General features: G+C 45.1%; 1 protein-coding gene across 3 annotated transcripts in view; it reads right to left on the bottom strand.

Annotated features, from left to right (window-relative positions):
• ndst3 (N-deacetylase/N-sulfotransferase (heparan glucosaminyl) 3) overlaps positions 1-25313 on the bottom strand; it is a 1004816-nt gene that overhangs the window by 776395 nt on the left and 203108 nt on the right. The window lies entirely within an intron of this gene.

Raw genomic sequence — 25313 nt, 5'->3', positions numbered from 1 at the left:
ATACGGAGCATCACTGATGCAATGAGCCTCATGGCAGAGCATCAGGCTTCCTCCATGGAGAGAATGGCGACTTTCATGGAGAGGCACCTCCAGGAGAACAAGCAGCTTCTCCTGGGGTTACGCTCGGACCTGTAAGCCCTCACAGTGGCCACAGCTAGTCAGCGCCAATGTGGGAGATGGTGTGGGCTTCAAGCTTCCCAGCTTGTTGCCCATCCATCGACAGTGAGCAGGGAGGTCAGGGACGACCTCGCGTCGGCACAGCAGCTGCCTGTCATATCTGCGGGCTCCTCTCAGGGCGCTCCTGATATGGGCAACAGCTGCTCCGCCCCTCTCCCAGTGACCGCTTCATCGGGTGAGTCTGTGATGACTGGGGAGGTGCCAGCTGTGCAACTGGCAGCTCCCTCCCAGGCAGGCCCAGCACAGGCTCCACGGGCCAGAGGATGACCGCCAAGGTCATCGAGGCCAACAGGACAGCAGAGTCAGCAGGGTGTCTCACAAGCCACTCCCAGCGATGGTACCAAGGCATTGCACCCGTAAACGTGAGCATAAGTCACCTTAGGCAAACCACGGGTTTCTCACTGGTGCTTTTGTGTTGGTCCTAGATTAGGGAAATATTATTTGTTTATAGTTGAAAAACGTTTTGCTTTCATTTTGTATGACCTTATGATGGTGAAAATTAAAACCAGATGTGTTACCATGGCTGAGGGTGGCGCCTTTGTTCTGCATTTATATGTTTTACAGACATGTCATGAGTGTTTGAGTGGACATTGAGGTTTATGTCCAAAGCCCTTAGTTGCAGCTGATGAAGTGGAAAATGTAGCACTTAAGTGCCGTGTATGGAAGCGCCAGGCAAGGCTGGTCCTGCTGATCCATTTGTGTGGAGCTAGCTGAAGGTTCGTTAGATTAAAATGTCTCGGGTGTCCCTGCCTCCTTGGTCTAGTCCCGGGTCAGCGTTTAGCCCCTGTGCTTCCCCATCCTCAGAATCAGTGCTGGACTCATCGTGTGCATCCGCAGCCACTGCGTCAACAACTTAATCGTCCACTGCGTCCCCCCTTTCCAGCGCAAGATTGTGGAGAGCGCAGCATGCTACCACTATCACTGAGACACGATCTGGGGGGTACTGGAGTGCGCCCCCTGAGCAGTCCAGGCATCGGAAGTGCATCTTAAGAAGACCGATGGCTCTCTCCACCACAGTCCTTGTGGAGCCATGGCTCCTATTGTACTGCTGCTCAGCTTCTGTTCTTGGATAGCGGAGAGGCGTCATGAGCCACCTTCTAAGGGGATAGCCCTTGTCACCCAGCAGCCATCCATCAAGCCGGGCTGGAGCACTGAAGAGCCTCAGCACCTGGGAGTATCTGAGGATGTAGGCGTCATGGGAGCTGCCTGGGTACCTTGCGCAGACTTGTAGAATCTGCATCCTGTGGTCTATCTGCACTATCTGTATGTGGAAGCCCTTCCTGTTGACGAAGGCGCCGGGCTCACCTGCTGGCACCTTGATGGCCACATATGTACAGTCTATAGCACCCCGGACACGGGGGAAGCCAGCAATGGCCGCAAAGCCTCTGGCTTGCTGTGCCTGACTTGCCTGGTCCCAGCGGTAGTGGATGAAGGTCAATGCACGCCTGAACAGAACGTCTGTAACCTCTTGACACAAGTGTGGACAGCTGACTGGGGGACACTGCAAAGATCATCCACTGAGCCCTAGAAGGAGCCAGAGGCATAGAATTTGAGGGTAACTGTGACCTTCAGAGCCACTGGCATGGGGTGTCCACCCACACAGTTAGGGGAGATCTCAGGGCCAATCATCTGACAGATATAGTTGACTGTCTCCCTTGACAATCGGAGCTTCCTTCAGCACTGCACCTCAGACATATTGAGGTAGCTGCTTCGCTACCTGTATATCCTGGCAGCAGGATAGTGGCATCTTCTGCGTCCCCTTCCGCCTTGGACTACCTCTTGGTCCTGCACCCCTTGTGCCTGAGCCTGGCCTCCCAAAGGTGGCACCCCTAGAGGCTGAATGTGCATTTCTGGCCTCCTCCTTATTCTAGCCCTCCCTTTCTCCTCAGAGGAGCTGCCTCCAATGGACATGTCAGCACCCATACCCAGGCTAAAGGGAGGCCTCTAGAAAGCTGCAGGCCCGCTAAAGATTACTGACTGCAGACTGCTGACCTGAAGGTTAAAAGTACACAGAAAGCTGCTGGAATTCATTCTGAACTACTGCAGATCACACAGGCAAGTTTAAAAAACTTTCTGCAATAAATACTGACAGACCAGATTGATGACCCCACTGAGCCCTCTTATCCCGCCCGTGGGTGAGGTTCATTAAAAAGTCTCTTACCCACCTGCCCGTTGCGCCCATGCGCCGACCCGAAGATTGTATGGGCTCCTCAAAATCGGCGTTGATTGCTGATTTAAGGGCCTTAATAAGGCCTTTAATTAATGGCGGGCGCGCATCGAACTTCATCGCGTGCGCACCCAGCGAAATATTGCGAGTGTCCCGACGTCACCACGTGTCATTTTGCGAACTGACGTGCAGGCCCCGCCCACCCGCACATCAAGCACAAAATTCTGCCCCATGTCTCTGTGACAGCAATGACATCATACTTCCATCGTTACTTTGAGCCCTCAACTCATCTGTCTTATTCGTCAGATTCCTTACATTAAAATAAATACCATCCAACCTTGCCAAACTCCCTTGTGCCTTAACCGGCCTATAATTCCTTCCAGACTCACTTGCTCTCTCTTCTAATTTTGGCTGTGCAACTCCCCCTGCTGAACCTCCTTTCAGGATCCCATCCCGCTGCCAATATAGTTTAACTCTTCCCCAACAGCACTTGGAAACCTCCCTGCAAGGATGTTGGTCCCATTCCAGTTCAGGTGCAACCCGTCTGCCTTGTACAGGTCCCACCGCCCCCAGAAACGGTCCCAATGCCCCAGAAATCTAAAGCCCTCCCTCCTGCACCATCTCTCCAGCCTCACATTCATCTGGACTAGCCTCCTATTCCTATACTCACTAGCATGTGGCACCGGAAGTGATCCAGAGATTACTACCTTTGAGGTCCTGTTTTTTAATCTGTTTCCTAGCTCCCTAAATTCTGCTTGTAGGACCTCATCCCCCTTTCTACCTATGTCAGTTGGTACCAATATGTACCACGATCTCTGTCTGTTTGCCCTCCCCCTTTCGAATGTCCTGCAGCCGTTCAGTGACATCCTTGACCCTGGCACCAGGGAGGCAACATACCACCCTGGGGTCACGCCTATGGCCGCAGAAACACCCGTCTGTTCCCCTTACTATCGAGTCTCCTACCACGATTGCTCTTCCCCTCTTTTTCCTACCCACCCTGTGCAGCTGAGCCACTCACAGTGCCATGAGTGTGGCTGCACTCCCCAGAGGAACCGTCATTCTCACCGTTTTCCAACACAGAAAAACGGTTCTCAAGCGAGATGCACCCTAGGGACTTCCTGACTACCTGCCTGACACCTTTCTTCTGACTGATGGTCACCCATTCCCTCTCTGTCTGCACTTCTATAAGCTGTGGGGTGACCACGCCTAAAAACGTGCTATCCACGAAACTCTTAGCCTCGTGGATGTACCTCAGTGCCTCCAGCTGCTGCTCAAGCTCCGAAACCCGGAGCTCAAGTACCTGCAGCTGGTGGCACTTACTGCACACGTGGTCGGTCAGAGCACAAGGAGCATCTAGGACTTCCCGCATGTTGCAGGTGGTACATAACACGGGACTGAGCTGCCCTGCCATGCCTCTAGTTGAAAAACAACCCCTTACTTTAAGTTAAATACAGTAAATTAAAATTAAATTATTTATGTACTTTAAATAAAAACTAGAACCCTTACCTTTCCTTAGCTTGATCTATTTCAAACTGGAGAAAAACTGGAAAAAAATACTGGAGAAAAAACACTTACCCACTACTCACCAATCAGATCTCACCTTTGTGCTGATGTCACTTTTTGAAGTGACTGCTTCACCGTGTTGCTGACTGCAGGACACTCTTCCCAGACTGCTTCACTGTGATGCTGACTGCAGGACACTCTTCCCAGACTGCTTCACTGTGATGCTGACTGCAGGACGCTCTTCCCTGACTGCTTCACAGTGATGGCTAGTCCAGTTCGGTTTCCGGTCAATGGTAACCCCCAGGATGTTGATAGCAGGGGTTTCAGTAATGATAATACTACTGAACGTCAAGGGGCAATGGTTAGATTCTGTCTAGATTGTCATTGCCTGGCACTTGTGTGGCACAAATGTTACTTGCCATTTGTCAGCCCAAGCCTGGATATTGTACAGGTCTTGCTGCATTTGGACATGGACTGCTTCAGTATCTGAGGAAACATGAATGGTGCTGAGCATTGTGCAATCATCAGCAAACATCCCCACTTTTGACCTTACGATGGACGGAAGGTCATTGATGAAACTGCTAAAGTTTGTTGGGCCTAGGACACTACCCTGAGGAACTCCTGCAGCGATGCCCTAGAGCTGAGATGACTGATCTCCAACAACCACAATGTCCTTTGTGCTGGGTATGACTCCAAATGGTGGAGAGTTTTCCCCCTGATTCCCATTGACTCCAGTTTTGCTAGGGCTCCTTGATGCTACACTCGATCAAATACTGCCTTGATGTCAAGGGCAGTCACTCTCACCTCGGCCGTTCAGCACTTTTGCCCATGTCACTGCATTGCGGAGCTGAGGCCAAAAATAGTGCAGAGATCTGGAGCAATGGCAGTGAACATTCTCTGTAAGTAGTTTGATTCTTGAATTAAGCTTTCCCTTGAGAGTTCATATGGCCTTGGCACCAGTGGAATAAAGAAACCTTGTTTTTTTTTACATTTGTGCTTGAATTTCACAGCCAGAGTTTTCCTGTATTGGGCGGGCTCGGAGGGAGTGGTTGAGTTGGGGCGGTCGTGGAGCCGACCGCTGCCTGTGATCGGTTCCGCGCTGCCTTTTACGCAGGCGGCCAATTAAGACCTGCCCAGCATAAGACGCGAACGGTAGTGCGCTACCTGTGCAGGTGAGGGAAGGAGGGAGAGTTTGGACCAGCGCTCTCTCGCACATGCACGCGAAAGAGTGCTTAAGTCTCCCTGAGGCACAAAGCTGCCTCAGGGAGATTGAAGCGCTTTTGAAAAACATAAATAAATGTAATAAAAATGTATTGAAACATGTCCCCTCATGTGACTGTGTCACATAAGATGGGACATGTTTTTATTTTTCTGAAAAACTTTTTATTTCATTCGTAAAAGTTTTAGGAAACCTCATCCCGCTCATGGATGAGCTTTCCCAAAACACATAAAAGCTGCTTGGCCTGTTAGCCTGTCCGCCAACCGTAAAGTTGGACGGGCAGCGTAAACTTGAAATTAATTATCTAGTTAATGGCCTTAATAGGCCTTTCGATTATCGGCGGGCACAGAGCCGATTCTGGCGCGCACCCAAGAATGAAACATCATTGGGCGCACGCTCAACATCATCACGCGTCATTTTACGCGCCGGCATGTCGGGCCCGCCCCTCCACGCCAACTGAAAAACCCTGGCCCTTGTTACAAAAGGTTAACAGATGATCTAACTAATGTGTTTAGGATTATTAAAAGGATTTGCCAAGGTACATAGAGTGAAACTTTTTCCTTTTGTGGGGATATTCGTTGCAAGGGATTTTAACTTAGAGCTAGGTCAATCAGGCATGATATGAGAAGGCACATCTTTATTCAAAGGGTAGAGAAAACCTGGAAGGTCGTTCCTCAAAATAATAAAGTGGCTAGATGTTGCAAGTTTCAAAATTGAAATTAATAGATTTACAGGAAGAATGCTCATGCAGGCATGCCTTGCATATGCTGGAATGTTCCCAACTAGCCAGATTGCAACATCAAACAGCCTTACTAGCTAATTTGATGCTTAGGACTTAGAACAACATATTTGCTTGATATTTGCCAAAGAACATTCATACACCCATCTTTCTCTCTTCCCTGAGGCTCCATTTGAGCAGCTCCTACATGCAGTCAGTGTTAATACAGACAGCCAGCAGTAGCTTCCTTCCACTGAGTGCAGTTCCCCTTTAAGGGGGGAAGACTGCTTTTAAGAGGAGCAAACTGTTTGCATCACATGACATCAAAGCGCACTGCTTGGCCCCCTGTTGAATAGTCAGGCAACCAGAAATGAAGGGTTCATTCGGGCCAATGCTACAATCAGGTAAATAAGGAAAAAGAACCAAGTTTGCATGCTGCCTACCACAATAGGACTAGGTGTGGATAGGTCACGAATTGCAACTCTGTGCCTGAAAACAGGCCATAATCAATTTTTAGCCTGTGATCTTCTCCTGAGCGCAGCTGTATAAAATATGCACTGTAAACCCACAACTTGCTGGTGGTATGGTTTTGAGACCTGACCCTCAATGCAGCCTCAGACACAGAATGATTTGTAACATTTTGTCAAGCTAGGTGGTGGCATTATTCTAAATGCAGCTATATTTTCATGTTTTATCAGCTTGAGTAATGCAATTCTATTACAGGAACCACTACCAGACTAAATTTAGACAAAAATACTTCATTTTTGTTCTAATGTCATACTAATGTAAAAAGAAACACACTCATAACTTTTATATCAGCAACCATATAATAATCAATCACACCAATGGATAAATTGCACCCCATTATAAGACATTAAATATAACTTGCATGCTAGATTTTATTGAACTTGAAGAATACAATTACCTTCAATTTCAGTTTAGATATTTGTAAATTAGCAATGATAAATTATTTTGTAAGGGATTTTCAACATATTGGAACTAAATAAGTAATGATTCTCCAAAGTCTGTTCACAAGTGTTATATATCTTAAAAGAAGACAGTAAATGCCCATGGGGGAAGATTTGCTGCAGTCTACATGTACCTGACACCATCAATAAGTTCAGTCAGATTTTCTACCAAAAGCATAAGTGGACTCTTTTCAGATATAATTGTAATTTCATTAGAATTACTGACACAAAATGTCCTCATTAATAATATTATAAAAGCATTTTACTATGATGGTATGGTAGCATTTATTACCCAACCATAACTGCCCCAATAGAGTGGAGGAGTGGGCTTCTCTTTCAATCTGCGTGCAGATGGTACTCCTACAATAGCATAGTTAGGTATGGAATTCCAGGAGTTTTGACCCAGTGACGTTGAAGAAACTGGTGATGTTTGGCTAACTCAGAATGTGAGGTGTCTTAGATGTGATGGTCTTTCCATCATCTTGCTTCTCTTGTCCTTTTTGGCAGTAATGGTCATGTTAATGGCAGTTGCTATTTAAGTATCTTTGTGACTGAGGAATTTATATGCTGCAGCCATAGGGTGTGGGTGGTGTAGTGGGTAGATCTCATATCCAGTGGCAGGGACAGTGGTCTTTTCAGCTTTGAATGGAGTTGATGTTGTTGTCTGTTATTACAGCTGTACCCATCTAAATGAGCAGTGAATATTGCACCATATTTCTGGCACTGACCTTGCAGGTGACTTTGAGAGGCTCTAAGGAATTAAATGAATCACTTGAAACACAGGACCCATATTCTGTACTGCTTGCAGCTGCAGTGTTGGCATGGTCTTGTCAAACTTAACCCACCCATCCCCAAATCCACCCCTCATCGCCAAACACATCTCCGCCCCCCCATTCATCAAACCCACTCCTAACATCCCCCAGCTCCCAACCACTCCCATCCCCAACCCAACCTCCAACCCCGGAAGCTCCCCATCCCCTCACACACCTGTACCCACATCTGCACTTGGATACTGATGATTGAGGACCTCATGATACAGGTACCATTGAAGATCAGCAGAGATACCTGGGCCTTTCTTTGTTGGGGATGGTCATCACCTGGTACTACTTTGGCATGGAGGTTACCTGTCACTTATCAGGCCAAGCCAGGATGTCAGCCAGATCCTGTGGTGATTATGAGCTTTTTAACTACTGATGGAGTTGTGGGCACTGTAGAATTGTCCACTGGCAGCCACAAGGTTACAAATTGTAATGATAAACAATTCTAATGCAGCTAATAGTCCATATCATCTAATGGTGGCCCTGTTTAGGCTGCTAGCTTGTGCTACTTAACAAACCACATAAAGAGTGACCATATCAATTCTTCATCCTATGTTCATTACATGATAATTGGTTAATTAAATATAATAAACTCAGGTCTGTAATTGCATTAAATGCTAAGAGCAAAATTGTCCTCTGTGTAACCATTCAGCCTCTTTGGACTGCTTATGAATAATTGCCTGCCTTTGCCAATGCTAACATGTGATTTATCAGCTTTTCGTGTCTTAATTTAATGCATCCAATGAATAGACATTTCCAATAATTATTCTAAGCAGCTTAACAATGTAAAACAAAGACATCTGATCCTTATGCATTAGTGTGTGTTCGTGCCACTGCTGTAAGTTTGAAAATTGTATCAGTAGTAGTTCATTTGGTAGAATACTTGCCTCAGAGGCTGTGGGTTCAAGTTCTATTCTGAGACTTGAGCACAAAAATTTTGGCTGACATTCCAGTGCAGCAACGGGAGAGTGCTACATTGTCAGAGGCATTATCTTTTAGATGAAACATTAAATGGAGCCACATCTGCTTTCTCAGTTGGATATGAAAAACCCCATGGCGCTATTTCAAAGGAGAGCAAGAGAATTTTCCTCATTCTTCTGGTCAATATTTATCCCTCAATCAACATCACAAAATACAGATCACCTGTTTATTATCACCTTGCTATTTGTGAGAGCTTGCTGCGCACAAATTGGCAGCTGTGTTTCCTGTTGTAATATGCCTTTAAGGGATAGTAGCATGCCATCACTAGAGGGGAAGTGTGTCATGTGATCCAGTCTCAATTTTTATTTAGCCTGTGTGTAGAACACAGCAGACACAGCCCTGCTGCTGAAGTCTTCATGTTTTCTATCTATTTATATATGTTCTTATGCGCCTAGTCTAAATAAACAAACTCACGTGTTTACATCATCCCTTATGAGTGATACTCGCTGGAATTTAGAAGGATGAGAGGAGGTCTAATTGAGGTATATAAGATGCTAAAGGGGATAGACAAAGTAGATGTGGAGCGGATGTTTCCCCTTCTGAGGCATTCTAGAATGAGAGGCCATAGTTTTAGGCTAAGGGGTGGTAGATTTAAAACAGAGATGAGGAGGAATTACTTTTCTCAAAGGGTCGTGAATCGGTGCAGTGGATGCCGGGACACTGAATAAATTTAAGGAGGAGATAGACAGATTTTTAATTAGTAACGGGTTGAAAGGTTATGGGGAGAGGGCAGGAAATTGGAGTTGAGGCCGATATGAGATCAGCCATGATCGTAATGAATGGCAGGGCAGGTTCGAGGGGCTGAATTGCCCACTCCTGCTCCTAGTTCTTATGTTCTTATGATTGGTGCCTTAAATCATTATAAAAATACGGCATTTCCTACATCACAGCATTGACTATGCATAAAAAGTGCTTCATTGGCTGTAAAGTGTTTTGGAATGTCCTGAGGTTTGAAAAGGTTTTGTATAAATGCAAGAACCTTTTTAAGAAAAGAGAGACTTGCATTTATATAGCACTTTTCATGGCCATCAGACATCTCAAAGCACTTTACAGTCAATGATAAAATGAAGGTGGTTTCAGCATTAAAAGTACTGCTACAATAATTTGACATTAACATGTAGCATTGGGTGTCCTGCCTAAAAATAGCAACTGGTGATGCTAGCATTTGAATATTTCATGTCTTTGCATGGCATTTATCTGTTATTTTACTGATATTGTTAACTATTTTATTAGCCTGATTATCATCTCTGCTGAAGTAGGAAGGAAGGATGGAAAGAAGAAGCATCGGAATATTTTACGTTGACCTTGGAGGACAATTGGTGCCTCAGTTTAACCTTTCATTGGAAAGATGGCATCTCCAGCTGAAGCACTCCTTCAGTACTACACTGAAGTCTCAGCTTTGATTATGTGTTCCATTCCTGGAGTGGAACTTGAACCCACAACCTCCTGACTTAGATGTGAGGGTGTTCCCACTCAGCCAAGGCTGACACTCAATTAAGCATTCATCTATAAATATTGCTGAAAGTGATTTTCTGGGTTACGTAGTGGAATTATGATTCATTACTATTTCCATTCTTTCTCAATAGCCATTCTTTTATTTCGTCACCTCCCTTATTGGGATTGAGACATAAAATAGTCATATATTGAGCTCATGTACTTTGCAATCAAATTATTTATTTATGTGTTATGAAATTCCCAGTAGTATAAGCAATTCACAAATTCAAAATGTAGAATCCTTATCTACTTGGCGGTTCTGGTGATGTTGCTGAAATTTGCTTATGCGCTTCACCCAGGACCTGAGAATGATACTGCAGACTTGACATGTTTTGCCATCTCTCTTCACCCATTGTCTGAATGTCTGGTTTAACTATTTAACCATCCATTTGCTATCATTTGGAAAGAACCTTAGCTAGATCCCACTTAAGTGTACGATGCATAGTTCTGGTCTCCATATTACAAAAAGGATATTGAGATACTGGAGAAGATACAAAAAAAATACTTACAATGATGATTCCAGGACCGAGTGTGGAATTTTCTGTGCCCGTTGACTTTGGGCGTCATGGCGGGAGTGAGCGGACAATATGGTGGGAAGGCCAAAAATCAATTTCGCGATGTTATGAAACATGTTTACAACTGTCCGCTCTGCCCACCATTTCCACGTTTTATGCCATGTTTCGCACCGTCAGAAGTCGGGAAGTTAATTGTAATACATCTGCATATCATTATAAGCCCCCCACGCCAAATTTACCACCCACGTCAGCAGGAAAAAACACCGGTGCAGAACACGTCTTGAGAAGTGTGATGTGCAGAAGTCGGGACTTAGCATCAGGGCTTTGCTCACATTGCGGACATCAGAGCAGCAGAAGATGCTGGACTGCAATGGGACCCTGGAGAAACGGCCATCACATGCTGGGTCGATTCTGATGGACAGGGTTATGCCGTGCAGCAGCTCAAGGAAGGTGGAAAATCACTGTTGAGTGTATGTTTCGGGACTTCAGTGTCTTGGCCATGGTCTGCTATGGATGGTTATTGCAGGGGTGGAAGGGAAGGTCCAGCTATGAGTTGGAGAGGAAGGTGTACCGGGGGGAGGGTGGGCAAGGACGGTCTAGGTTTGGCTGGGAGTAAAAGGCGTTTCTTGGGGGTGTGGTAAGGTTAGGAGGGGAAACAAAGGTTTCGGTGGGGGTGAGTTTGGGAGGTGGGAGGGAGTGCAGGGGGAGGGGGCATAACAGGGGAGAATATGGCAACTGGGGAGGAAGGTGTAAGGGGGGGAAGAAGGTGAAAGGGGGGAGAAAGGTGTAAGGGAAGGATTCCGAAGAGGGGAAGGAGTCCAGGGGGAGGATGAAGCCTAGAGAAGCGAAGGAGCCCGAAGAGGGGAAGGAGCCCGGAGAGGGGAAGGAGTCCGGAGGCAGGAAGAAGTAAGGGTGGAGGAAGGGGTAAGGGTGAAGGAAGGAGTAAGGGTGGAGGAATGTGTCAGGAAGGGATAAGGAATAAATCTGGAGGAAGAAGGACAGGTGGAAGAAAAATTCAAGAATGGGGTAGGAGTGGGGGGAGAGGAGACTGCTGGGGGGAAGGAGTTCAAAGGGGTAGGAGTTCGAAGGGTGGAAGCAGTTCCAAGGGGTTTTGGGGGGTGATGTCCAGGTGAATGTACAAGGGAGAAGCCTGTGGAGTCGATAACTGCCTCGTGGGGAGCGAAATGAGGGTGGGTGTGGTAGGAGGGAATGGTGAGAATGAGAGAGGGCAGAATGAGGCAGTAGGGCGGGAGAGTGAGGATGTGACGGTAGCGGTAGAAGGGTCGGTAAGGGTGGTTAGTGGGGACTCAGAGGCAGACATTGACCTTGGGGTGGGAAGGAGGAATTCGGGGATCGGGGTGGGATTTTCGGGAAGGAAGGGAACGTGTGCGTTCACCTGCACATCCCTGAAAGAAAAGGGTTGTGGCTGGTAGGTGACAGTGGGGAGGTGGAAGGTGATACCGGGGGTGTCGACAGTAATGGGGGAAAGGACATGGGTGCCTGGGGGAAGGGAATGGATGGGGGGAGCTGAAGAAGAATGTTAAATGCATCCATGCTTACAAATCTGAAAATGGAAGGAGACTTGTGGGCAGGAAAAGGTGCTGCATAGGAGTGTGATCAGTGGGTGGGCAAAGATGCAGGTCAGCTCAGATGGACAACTGAAAGCGAACCACAGCAGGCAGCAGTGAAAATTCTCAAGATATTTAGATGCGTGTGATGGGGGAAGGATCCACGTGCATGGGAGAGTGTTTGCACGAGGCTCTGAAAGGCCCTGCCATACACATACTTCTCCTTCTAGAATCACTTGTGGTCCAGCTGTGTGCAGCTGGACTGCTAGTGGGGGAGATGCAGTGGGAGGACTCACAAAGCCTGTAACTGAAGCTGAAAGACACCATTACACATTATTTAGTGAAAGTGAATATATTTTCAGATTATAAAGTGACATAATGTGTTCACCCATGCAACCAATGATTTGAAGGGAGCGGGCAGCTTCTGAGATGCCTGAGCGGATGACCCATAGGTGTCCAGCTGCCGCTCCTCCTCCATTCGGGTGCGTGAGGGCCTCGGCCTTACTCCTTGAGGGGAAGGAGTACCTGGAGGGACATTGAGAAGTGCCATTTTCCTCTCGTGTTGCCAATACAGGAAGTCACCCATGGCTACCATGATGGAGCGCATCTGTGTTCTGCTGGACCAGGGTCTCCATGGCATCCACCTTCCTTCCCCTGGAGACCTCCATACGTGCAAATGTGGGCACCACTTCATCAGAGACCAGGCGGACACACTCCTTCAGCTCACGTGTCACTCTGTTGAGGGCTTCCAACATCTGTGTGATGTACTCACGCCTTCCGCTGACTTTCCACGATGATTTGGAAGGCTAAATCCAGAAGTTCGTCATCTGACTCAGGCCTCACCGATGCCTCTTCCCCTGCAGTCCTCTGAGTGCCGGAGAACTCGGCAGGACCTGTCTCCTCCTGCTGCAGACACAGGTCCATGTGGTGACCACCAGATTGTGAACTTGAGCCTGTTCTAGATCTAGGGCCCTCCGAGGTGTGTGTCTTTGTGCTGGTGGAGGGTGTGGGTAAGCGCTGTGATGGGTTGCCCAGTCTGCTTATTTCCAGCTGTTCAGTAGAGGAGGTGTCCTCTTGGCTGGAGGTGAGGAACTGGATGGAGCTGAGGGACTGGCTGGCTGAGGATCTTGGTCACTTGGCAGAGCTCCCTGTGAACCAAAGTAGGGATAATTAGTGCATGGCAGCAGAGTCAGAAACCGGAGAGAGAGCACTCACAGTTGCACTGAGAGAGGGATGATGTGGTGCAGGATCCTCATGTGGGTGTTCGTCGCCGACCTCACCATCGCTGCAGGCATGATCCACGTCCTCACCAGTCAGCACGATGGCATGTTCCTCAAAGTGAGTGGGGGAGCCTAACGTGAACCACTCCACCCCGGTCTGGGACCTCTCCCTGCTGCTTTGAGCCAGCTTCTCCAGCATGAAAACAGATGGAGAGAGTATGAATAGGACACATGGCACTGCGTGGAATGTTTGTGTGGTGAGCAGAACCATGGAGGAATAAGGACGCAAGTTCAAGAGGGTATGAGCTTCATGGAGATGTGAGGGTGCGTGTGAGAGTTAGTAGTGTTGCCCGTCAAGGTGTGAGATCCCTGTGGATGTGTGATGGGTTTGTGAGTGTGTGATTTGAGAACGATGAGAAGAGTGACTTAACCTGGCAGAACAGGTGAGACTATTCATCCTTTTGTGGCACTGGGTCCACAATGTCCACTGTGTCCTATTCTCAAGGTGTTGACTGACCACCGCTGCCTCTGCCTCCCATGCTGGATGGGTGACCTTGCTTGCTGGCCTTCGCCCAGAGCAGGGATAGAGGACAACATGGTGGGTTTCCACGGCTTCCAAAAGTGTTCCAGGGATCCATCACTAAATTGGGGGGCTGCAGTCTTCTTCTCTTTCAGGACTATATCTTCTGTGTAGCAGTCCTGGACTGGAAGTACTGAGAGGTGTGAGCGCAGCTATACCTTAAATATGGCGTCTGGCTTGAGGAAGCAGTGAGGTGACGGTTGAATGAGTCCAGCCCGCCGTCGAAACTGCATGTTTTCGGGGAATGCATAATTAATGAGGTGGATTTGGGATGGTACGGTGTGAAAAGCCACCATTGTGGCTGGCGGGTAAAACGTTCTTTTACCTGCCCACTACCGCATTAGTGCAAATCTGGGACGATTCCGCCCTGAGAGACAGAAGCTCAGGAAGGAGTGAACAGCCTGGAGCTTTTTTCACCAGAAAAGAGAAGACTGAGAGGTGATCTGATAGAGGTCTTTAAGAGCATGAAAAGGTTTGATAGGGTACACTGAGAGAAAATTATTTGCATTGGAGGGGAAGCCCAAAATTAGGGGCCATAAATATAAGATAGTCACTAATAAATCCAATAGAGAGAGTTCAGGACAAATTTCTTTACCTGAAGTGCAGTAAATGGAACCCACAGTCACAAGGATTTGTTGAAGGGAATAGCATAGGTGCATTTAAAGGAAAGCTAGATAAACATATGAGGGAGAATTGGCTCTGCTAAGAAGGTTAGATGCCAAGGAATAGGAGGAAGTTCATATGGAGTATCAACACTGGCATAGATGAGTTGGGCAAAATGGCCTGATTGTATGCTGTAAATTCTGTGTAATTCTTTGTAACAAAAAAAGGCTCTCCTTCTTGGCTATCATTTGCTTCATCAACATTCCACTGCAGTATCACAAAAAGGAGTTGCTCTGGACATTGTATTCTTCCATTGGATTATACAAATCTGCTTCCCTTGTTCCTCTAACAAGTGTAAGTTTGCTTTTAGAAGCCACAGGGACAGAATTCCCACCTTCCCATGTGGCAAGCTGCAATTTGTGCTAGCAGCACAATCTGAGGCAGTCCAACTACCAAAAAAGTTTGTGCCTTCTGTTTCGATTTATGTTTGGGTCTAGATGGGGTCCTTTGGGGCATATCTATTCTCCTAAAGTTAGCTGCTCAAGACTGTAGCTTGTTAAAACTATTACTCTATTTATAGCTACTAAGTACATATTGGGAACTCTGCATGAGGTTGGAACCTCTTCTCCCTCCAGATCTTTGTTGTTCAATCATGTGATGCTACATACGAACATATGGGGCAGAATTTGTAGCTCAGCATGTGGGTGCGTGCCGACCCGTTCGAGCGTAAAATAGTGCGTGATGACGTTGGGCAAGGTCTCAACGTCATCCCGCACTCGCACCATATTTTAGTCAATCGGCGCACGAGAAAGTTGGAAGTGCTCCCGCTGACAATTATGAGGGCAATTAAGCCCATTAAAGTTCCAATTGCCTCCGATTTTTCATGGCCCATCCAAACTAACGGCTGGCGGACAGGCGAATCTGCCAGGTGGGCTTTGTATTTTTGATGAAACTTCATCCAAGAACGGGATGAGGTTTCCTTTTTAAATAAAAATAAAAATGTTTAGACAGAATTTTCATCATCTATACGTTTAGGTGACTGATTCTGATGCGTGGACATTTTTTTCTGGTTTTTCAAATCTTTACGGATTGCTTTTAAATTCTCCAGCTCCCTGAGGCAGCTCTCTGTCTTCAGGGAACTTGCATTCCATGCTTCCCCCATGCTTGTGCTTACATCAGTGCCCACCCTCCACCTGCCTCCACCCCGGCAGCGCTGAGCATTTCAGCTTGCGTTTCCCGTCGGCTGGCCATTAATTGGTCGGGGGCCAATCGCAGTGGGTGGTCCGTTCCCTGGCCGATCCCGGGCCTGCCGTTCGCCGAACTAAAAATCCTGCCCATGAATTAGGAGCAGGAGTAGGCCATTCGGCCCCTGGAGTCTGCTCCACCATTCAATAAAATCATGGCGGATCTGATTATGGCCTCAACTCCACTTTCCCGCCTACCCCGGGTAACCTTTGACTCCCTTGTAGTTAACAATCTATCTACCTCTGCTTTAAAAATATTCAAAGACCCTGTCTCTTGGGGAAGAGAGTTCCAAAGACTCACAACCTTCTGAGAGAAAATATTTCTCCTCACCTCCGTCTTAAATCGGAGACCCCTTATTTTTAAACTGTATCCCCTAGTTCCAGTCTCTCCTACATCATGATTACATCAGCATCATGGGCTTCTGATGTTAATCATTTACACCTTCTGATGATGTCATTGGGTTGCCTGCCCCATTGTGCCAATGGACTAAAATAAACTTAGGATTTTTACTTATGCAATTTGCACCATGACTGCCACCATTTATGTGAAGGATGCCTTCTAACTTGCCTCTAGCCACTTGCAATTCTATTTAAGCTGCTGCCGAAACATTAAGCTATCCTTAAACTAAAATCAGCTGCAGAGGTGCAGCTGAACATAGCTCAAACGTTCTTGCACAACCACCCCCAAAGTGGCAATGACCTTCACAGCCACAGGTAAAACAACTGCGATTACAGAGAAACTGTGCAACTGATGACGCAAGACTGTGAGAACTGCTTTATCAAATGTAAGTAACTTCAAATCCACAACATTGACAACTTTGATAAAGGCTGAATTTATTTTTAAGGTGGCTAATGCTTTGCCTCCAACATTCTCTTCTTTTTACTACAGCCCCCGTAATATAGCAAGCTAGCTGTTGCAAAATTAATTTTCCAACAACAGAAGCAGACGCTGCAACTCCAAGCTAAAATCCTCAGCATGTGCAAATACAATTAACCATCATTTTGCTTATCGCTCCTGAGTGTAATGCTAATATTTTGGATACAAAATGACAATTGAGCTTATTTTGGTCCATTGGTTGCTGGTTTAGTTGGTGACATTTTTACTTGCCTGCAACTAATTTTTAGTGCAACGCTCTGACTTCACAATTATAACAAGAACAGTAAATTGAACTCTGAAAGAGACAGTATTTTACTGATAGTTAATAGCATAAAGATACTGCCACAGGTAAGTCCATTCCAGTAGTCTTCAGTGGGATTCACACATACTACAATAGGATTAGCATTTCAGTTAATCTTACAGAAAACAACTTGGAACCAAAACAACATCTCTGACACCTGAAATAAACCAGAAAAAATGGAAATATTCAACAGGTTTATCAGCATCTCAAAACAGACGAACATTTTGGAAGCAATTTGCAAATAGGAGGATTACAGATGGCTAGCAGCAATGTAGAAGGCATCAATTCAAATAAATGGAGCTGGTAATGTTGCAAATCACAAAAGCAAAGCCTGAGTAGTTCATGAGCATTAGTGAAATTGCAAGATACAATTACTGTCTTCAACTGGCTGTCAGACATCTGTTATTCTCGAAAGTATACAATACGTATACTTTTGAACATTAAATTTTGGTACTTATACAGTAGACAAAGGCTCAGCTTAGTAGAGGTAGCACGACATAGATAATTAAACTGCTACTTAGATAAAAACTAAAGGTGCGTGGCACTACATGACTGAACATGCACATTCAGCTTCTGTGTAATAATATGAATGGAATCAGTGATGGGGAGGCAGCTTAAATTTTAACTCTTCCTGATTGGCAGGAATGGAGCAGAAGAACAATTAAAACAGAATGGCTCTGTTCCTATGCCTCCCTACTTTAACAGGTGCTTTTTGGCAGCAGATTAGGGGCAGAATTTCCACCCCAATATGGATGTTGGAACGGAGGTGGGGGAACACGTATATTCGCATCACCAGCTATCATGCCAGTTTACCACTGCCATTCTAACAGTTGGCGATTTTGCTCGGGTGGGAGGAAGGTGGGACATGGTTAAGGTCAAAGACTAATTAAGCTTGTTAACAAGCTTGTTTTCAGTTTGTTAAGGGGCCAAATTACAATCTTTGTGGGGAGACATGGGTTCCACAACAAATCTGGAACATTCCAAGTAGAAGGAGGCAGCAACACAGAGGGGAGTCAAATCATGGCCACAGCATTCAATTAAGTAGACCCTTAAAAGGGTGCACTACTGAGGGGGCACTCAGCCATTGGCACACAGTTGCCATTGAGTGTGCAGAGTTAATGGAGCAAGTGATCCGTGTGTAATTGATCAGTGGAGGGGATTGTGACCCTCCAGGGATCGTGCTGCCATCAGAGGATGGGTACAGTGATCAATGTGAATGCAGCTAACCACAAGCAAGAAAACAGCTAGAATGGAATTAGGTACTTGGAGGTCGTGAACAATAGGGTTGAGGATCAACATCCTCACAAGTAGATACAGAGTCCCGGCATGAGGAGTACAGAAGGGGGAACAAAGGGCAGGAAGGAAATGAGGGCATCAACTCAGCATCGATTGTACCGCCAAAGAAGAAGCTACCTGGATAGGTCAGAGAATCAATGCCACAGGAGACTGCGTCTATTTAGGCAGATGGTTTCTGAAATTTGTGCCCTCTTTGAAGAAGACCTCAGAATATGCGGTACTGCTCTCCATGCCTTGCCAGTAACCATTAAAGTCAATGTGGCCTTTAGCTTCTTTGCCTGTGGCTGCTTCCTAGGACCATCAAAGGACATTAATGGCATCTCGCAGGTCATTGATGCCTTTTGTGACAACTAGGCAGTATGTACAATTTCAAATGGATGGGGACTCGCAGTGACAGAGGACAGTGGGAAATGCTGGCATCATATGTCAGGCATCATCAACTGCACCCAGTAACCAGCCAGTGAGATTCATTCATTGGAACTGCTTCCTGTGCACTTGCTATCCAAATGCCTTCATCCTCCATTAGTCCATGATGCCACAGCTCCTCATGTCACTGTCCAAAGTTCCTGAATTGATTCTTTATGAAATCAAGTCAATGAGATTATAAAACACAACCCTTTACCTGTAGCGTTATTAAGATACAAGTACAAGTTCTGACATTATAACTCACATACCAGAGACTCCCTTTAAGTGATCCAAACCATGTCATCATTAACTGATTATGCTAGCCTCAGCAAGACTAGCAGTCTCAAAGAGGCCCTACAATCTATACCTTTTAGATGGGAAATGGTGGTAATGTTACTGGACTAGTAATCCAGAGGCTCAGTCTAATGATCTGGGAACGAGTTCAAATTCCACTACGGCAGCTGGTAGAATTTAAATTCAATTAATTAATAAATCTGGAATTAAAAGCTAGTACCAGAGATTGTGGCCATGAAACAATTGTCATAAAAATCTGGTTCACTAATGCTCTTTAGGGAAGGAAAACTGCCGTACTTACCTGGTTTGGCTACATGTGAACCCAGACCCATAGCAATGTGATTGACTCTTAACTGCCCTCTGAAATGACCTAGCAAGACTCTCTGTAGTACCACACCACTATAAAGTCAAAAGGGAATGAAACCAGACAAACCACCTAGCATCGACCTAGGCCCAGAAAGGACAATAGCACGCCTAGCCCTGTGAACCCAGCTAAGCCCTCCTTACTAACATCTGGGGGATTGTGCCAAAACTGAGAGAGCTGTCTCACACACTTGCCAAGCGACAGTATGGCACAGTCATAATCATTGAATCATACCTTATAGAGAGTGTTCCAGTCACCACCATCACCGCCCCTGGGTATTCCCTGTCCCAACGGAAGGACAGACCAATTGGAAGAAGTAGTGAGTGGTGAATGAGCACAGAGTGTACTCTGCATGGGAGACTTCAATGTCCATCACCAAGAGTAGATAGGTAGTATCGGTACTGATAGAGCCGGCCGAGTCCTGAAGGACATAGCTGTTGGACCTAAAGGACATAGCTGTCTGCAGCAGGTGGCAAGGGAACAAGAGAGAAAAAATCCACTTGATCTCATCCTCACCAATCTATCTGTCACAGATGCATCTGTCGATGATAGTATTTGTAGGAGTGACCACACTACAGTCCTTGTGGAGACAAAGTTCCATGTTCACATTGAGGATACCCTCCATAGTGTTGTGTGGCACTGCCACCGCAGTAAATGAGATAGATTTTGAACAGATCTAGCAGCTCAAAACTGAGTATTCGCTAAGTGCGTTGGGCCATCAGCAGCAGCAGAATTGTATTTAACCACAATTTGTAACCTCATGACCCGGCATGTCCCTCATTCTACCATTACCATCAAGCTGGGGGATCAATCCTGGTTTAATAATGATGGCAGGAGGGCATGCCAGGAGCAGCACCAAGAATATCTAAAAATGAGGTGTCAACCTGGTGAAGCTACAGCACAAGACTACTTGCATGCCAAACAGCAGATGCAGCATGCAATGTATAGAGATAAGCAATCCCACAACCAATGGATCAGATCTAAGCTCTGCAGTCCTGCCACACACAGTCATGAATGTGTGGACAACTAAACAACTCACTGGAAGAGGAAGCTCCACAAATATTCCCATCCTCAATGATGGGGGAGCCCAGCACAACAGTACAAAAACAAGGCTGAAGCATTTGCAACAATCTTTAGCCAGAAGTGCCGAGTGGATAGCCCATCTCGGCCTACTCCTCAGTTCAATCCATGTAAGATCAAGAAATAGCTGAAGGCCCTACAAAGGCCACTGGTCCTGAAAATATTCTGGCAATAGTACTGAAAACACGTGCTCTGGAAGTAGCTGCGCCTCCAGCCAAGCTGTTTCAGTACTGCTGCAAAAATGGCATCCACCTAGCAATGTGTAAAATTTCCTAGGTACATTCTGTTCACAGAAACCAGAACAAGTTCAACCTGGCTGATTGCTCTCAATCATAAGCAAAGTGATGAAAGTTGTCATCAACAATACTTTCATGTGGCACTTACACAGCTACAAGAGCAGATCAGAGGCTGGGAATTCTGCAGTGAGTAACTCACATCTTGACTCTCCAAAGCCTGTTCACCATGTGCAAGGCACAAGTCAGGAGTGTGACGGAATACTCTTCACTTGCCTGGATGAGTGCAACTCCAACAACAGTAAAGAAGCTTGACACCATCCAGGATAAAGCAGCCCGCTTGATTGGTACCCCATTCATCAACATAAACATTCAGTCCCTTCACCACCAACGCGCAGTGGCAGCAGCATGTACGAAATACAAGATATACTGTAGCAATTCACCATGGCTCCTTCCACAGCACCTTCAACCTCCGACCTCTACCATATAGAAGGACAAGGGTAGCAAACACATAGGAACACTGCCGCCTGCAAGTTCTCCTCCAAGCTTCTCATCATCCTGACTTGGAAATATATCGCTGTCCCTTCACAGTTACTGGGTCAAAACCCTGGAACTCCCTTCCTAACAGCACTATGGGTGTACCTACACCACATGGACTGCAGAAGTTCAAGAAGGTGGCTCACCGCTATCTTTTCAATGGCAATTAAGGATGGACGATAAATGCTGGCCTAACCAGCGATGCTCGCATTCTGTAAAATAATGAATTTTTAAAAACTCAAGATGCTGTATTGGAAAGCTCTCTGCTCATGCTGGCTTTCCAGTGGGAGTTAAACTAATCCTGATGATTCTCACAATAAAGCAATGACAACTATAATAAACACACAATCCATACAATATTAATCGAGTTACATACTTATACTATAACTGTTATAAGGAACTTAAAAGACTTGTGGAATATTTAAGTAATACTATAATTAAAATGTAAAAGCATGATCAGTAAAAGCAAACTCGAAGTAGTTATTAAATGCTAGACTGCATATTAAAGTCTGGACTGTAGAACTTTCTCCCAAATTACTTACAATTACTTTCAAATGATTTCTCACCAGTAATTTACTATTGTGCCTAATAAACTGTAGGATGACAAATAAAGTATCACCTACATGTGTTATTGCTGGCCTTATTAATGGCAATTCCCACCGTAATTTATCAGGTTAGATTGTGGTAGTAACACCTTGGAACCCAGCAAGTGTAACTTAAACAAAGAAACATGACTCTAATAATTACATTACTACTTAAGAACAGCCTATTAATCATTCAGCATTAATTAGTCTCAATGCTAATGCACAGATTAAGTAGCATAGAGGTAAATTCGACAGACAAATTCGACAGAGTGCTGAACTTGGGAATTTGTCAAGTGAGGGATTCAGCTCAGTGAGGGAAGAGTTACTGTTCTGGTCTTTTATAAGGCAAGTAGAGTTCTGAGAGATGGAGCAAGAGACAGCAAGACCTGAGAGCTGAGGTCTTGAGGCATTAATTAATTGAGCAGGTAGGTGATCGTTTAGGTGAGTTTTAAGTTTTTCTTTAAACTGCAGGGGTAGTTTATTTGTCATCCTACAGTTTGTTAGGCACAATAATAAATTACTGGTGAGAAATCATTTGAAAGTAATTGGAAGTAATTTGGGAGAAAGTTCTACAGTCCAGACTTTAATATACAGTCTAGCATTTAATAACTACTTCAAGTTTGCTTTCACTGAAAATGCTTTTACATTTTAACTATAGTATTACTTAAATATTCCACAAGTCTTTTAAGTTCTTTCTAAACAGTTTTAGTATAAATATGTAACAAGACTAATATTGTATGGATTGAGTGTTTATTATAGTTGTCATTGCTTTGTTGCGGTAATTTAAGCTAGGACCATGGAGATATAAATAACTGCGTTCAATGTACAGCTTAACTAGTTAAACTACTTAATATAACGACAAAAACTCTTTGAATGATATTTCTAAACTTGAAATCCTAATTAGTTAAATGATAATAGCAGGGCAGGTGATGTGTAGCAGCTGTAGCATTTGGACACCAACATGATACACAGCAACCACATCTAAAGTAATGACTTCAGCTTAGATTTTATGAGCTGGAGTCCAAACTTCAAACACTGCAGTGCATCAGGGAGCAAATAGGCCCATAGAGTGGAAAAATACTAAAATGACCAAATTAAAGGCTCTTTATCTGAATACACACAGCATATCTAACAAGATAGATAAATTGATGACACAGGTAGAAATACATGTGAATGATACGATAACCATTACGAAGAAGTGGTTGCAAAGTGACCAAGGCTGGGAAATGAATATTTAAGAGTATTTGACATTTCAGAAGGACAGAATGAAATGAAAAGGAGGTAGGGCAGCTCTGTTAATAAAGCATGCAATCTGTACAGTTGTGAGGGGCTGGAGGGTCAAAATGTGGAATCAGTTGGATGAAGATAAGAAATAGCAAGGAAAATAAATCACTGGCAGGAGTTGATTATGGGGCCCCATAACAGTTGCATCACTGTAAAACAGAGTGTAAATCAAGAAATGATGGGTCGTTGTGAGAAATATACTGCAGTACTTCTGATTTTAATTTTCATTGATTGGACAAATCAAATTAGGAAAGGTGGCCCTGAGGATGAGTTCATAGAATGTACTCGAGGCAGTTTCTTAGAAAAGCATGTTCTGGAACCAACCAGCAAAAAGGCTATTTTTGACCTGATATTATGTAATGAGACATGATTGATTGATGATCCCATGGTAAGGGGTCCTTGAGGCAAAATGGTATAATTTCAAATTCAGTTTGAGAGTCAGAAACTTGGGTCTGAAACTAATGTCTTAATCTTAAATAAAGGTAATTATGAAGGTATGAAGACAGAGTTGGCTAAAGTGCACTGGGAAAATGGATTAAAAGTTAAGGTGGTAGATAAGCAGTGACAGATAGTTAAGGAAATATATCATAATTCTTAACAAAGATATATTCCATTGAGAAAGAAAGACAATAGGCAGAATTTTCTGCCTGTCGGGCAGGCCGGTCAGGAGCTGGCGTGGGTGGGCGTGGAGCCGATCGCCACCCACGATTGGCTGCATGCCGCCATTTTACATGGGCAGGCCAATTATGCCTGTAATTGACGCACGGTTGGTAGCACTCAGTGCTCCCTGTGCGGGTGGATGGAGGATGGAGGGTCGGGGCCTGCGCTCTTTCATGCATGCACGTGAAAGAGCGCAGAAATCTCCCTGAGGAACGGAGCTGCCTCAGGGAGATTAACTTCATATTTAAAGTTTTAAATAAAGATTAAAATTATTTAGACATGTCCCCTCATGTGACAGTGTCACATCAGCTGGGACATGTTTATGAATCGTGAGAAAAATATTTATTTATTTAATAAAACCTTAAGGAAACTTCATCCCACCCGTGGATGAGGTTTCCTGAAAAACACGAAGGCCGCTTGGGCTCTTTGCCCGCCCGCCAACCTTAAGGTTGGACAGGCAGCATTGATAATTGCTTCAATTGTTTCTTAATGGCCTTAACAGGCCTTTGACAATTTGGCAGGCGTGCAGCCGCCTCCGGTGCATGCCCGCCGAATGAAAGATCTGAATGATGCGCGGTGATGTTGGGACGCAGGCCCGATGTCATCGCGCGGCATTTTACGTGTCAGCATGCCGGGCCCGCCCCTGCACACCGACATGAAAACCCAGCCCTATATGAGGAGGATGCACAACCTGCAACTAATTAGAGAAGTTAAGGATGGTATCAAATCGAAAGAAAAGTGTACAATGTTGAGAAGATTAGTGGTAACCCAGAGAGTGGGAACATTTTAGAAACCAGCAAACAACGACGAAAAAAAAATAAAGAGGGAGAAATTAGAATATCAGAGTAAACTAGCAAGAAAAATTAAAATAGACAATAAGAGTTTCTATAAATATATTAAAAGGAAGGGAGTAGCTAAACTCTTCGTTGGTCCCTTAGAGGATAAGTCTGGGGAATTAATAAAAGGAAACAAGGAAACGGTAGAAGTTTTGAAAAATTATTTTCCATCTGTCTTCACAGTAGAAGACAGAAAAAGCATACAAAGAAAAGTAGAAAACCAAGGGGCAGAAAGAAGGGAGGAACTTAAAACAATCACTCACTAGAGAAAAGTACTGAGAAAACTAATGGGACTAAAAGCTAACAAGTTCCCTGGACTTGGTGGCCTGCATTCTAGGGTCTTAAAAAAGGCACAGAGATAGTGGATGCATTGGTTGTGATTTCCCAAAATTCCCTAGATTTTAGAAAGATCCCAGCAGATTGGAAATCCACAAATGTAATGCCCCTATTCACAAAAGGAGGGAGACACAAAGCTGGAAATTATTGGCCAGGAATCCACGAGGAAGACAACCTCTGTGTTCCATCTTTAACCAATCATGAACTTGAAGGCACGTGTTTCTCCTTTGCTGCTGACTTAATCACAAAGATACTATTTAATCTGGTGGCCATGTGTTTTAATTATGCAGGACATGCTAATGCATTAAAAATAGGTTCCCACCATTTGCTGTTGGGAACCACAATCTATCTTTAATTCACCACCAATCTACTTCCTAATTTTCAACCTGCCATCAGGAATCTGGCATTTGACCTCCTGCACAATTAAGTGCCCTTGCTTAATTAGCCTAAC

This window comes from Cetorhinus maximus, chromosome 1 (assembly GCF_964194155.1).
Source record: "Cetorhinus maximus chromosome 1, sCetMax3.hap1.1, whole genome shotgun sequence".
In the NCBI taxonomy this organism is placed as follows: domain Eukaryota; kingdom Metazoa; phylum Chordata; class Chondrichthyes; order Lamniformes; family Cetorhinidae; genus Cetorhinus; species Cetorhinus maximus.
Note: the sequence above shows the minus strand (reverse complement) of the source record. Positions and strands in the feature narration are given on the sequence as shown.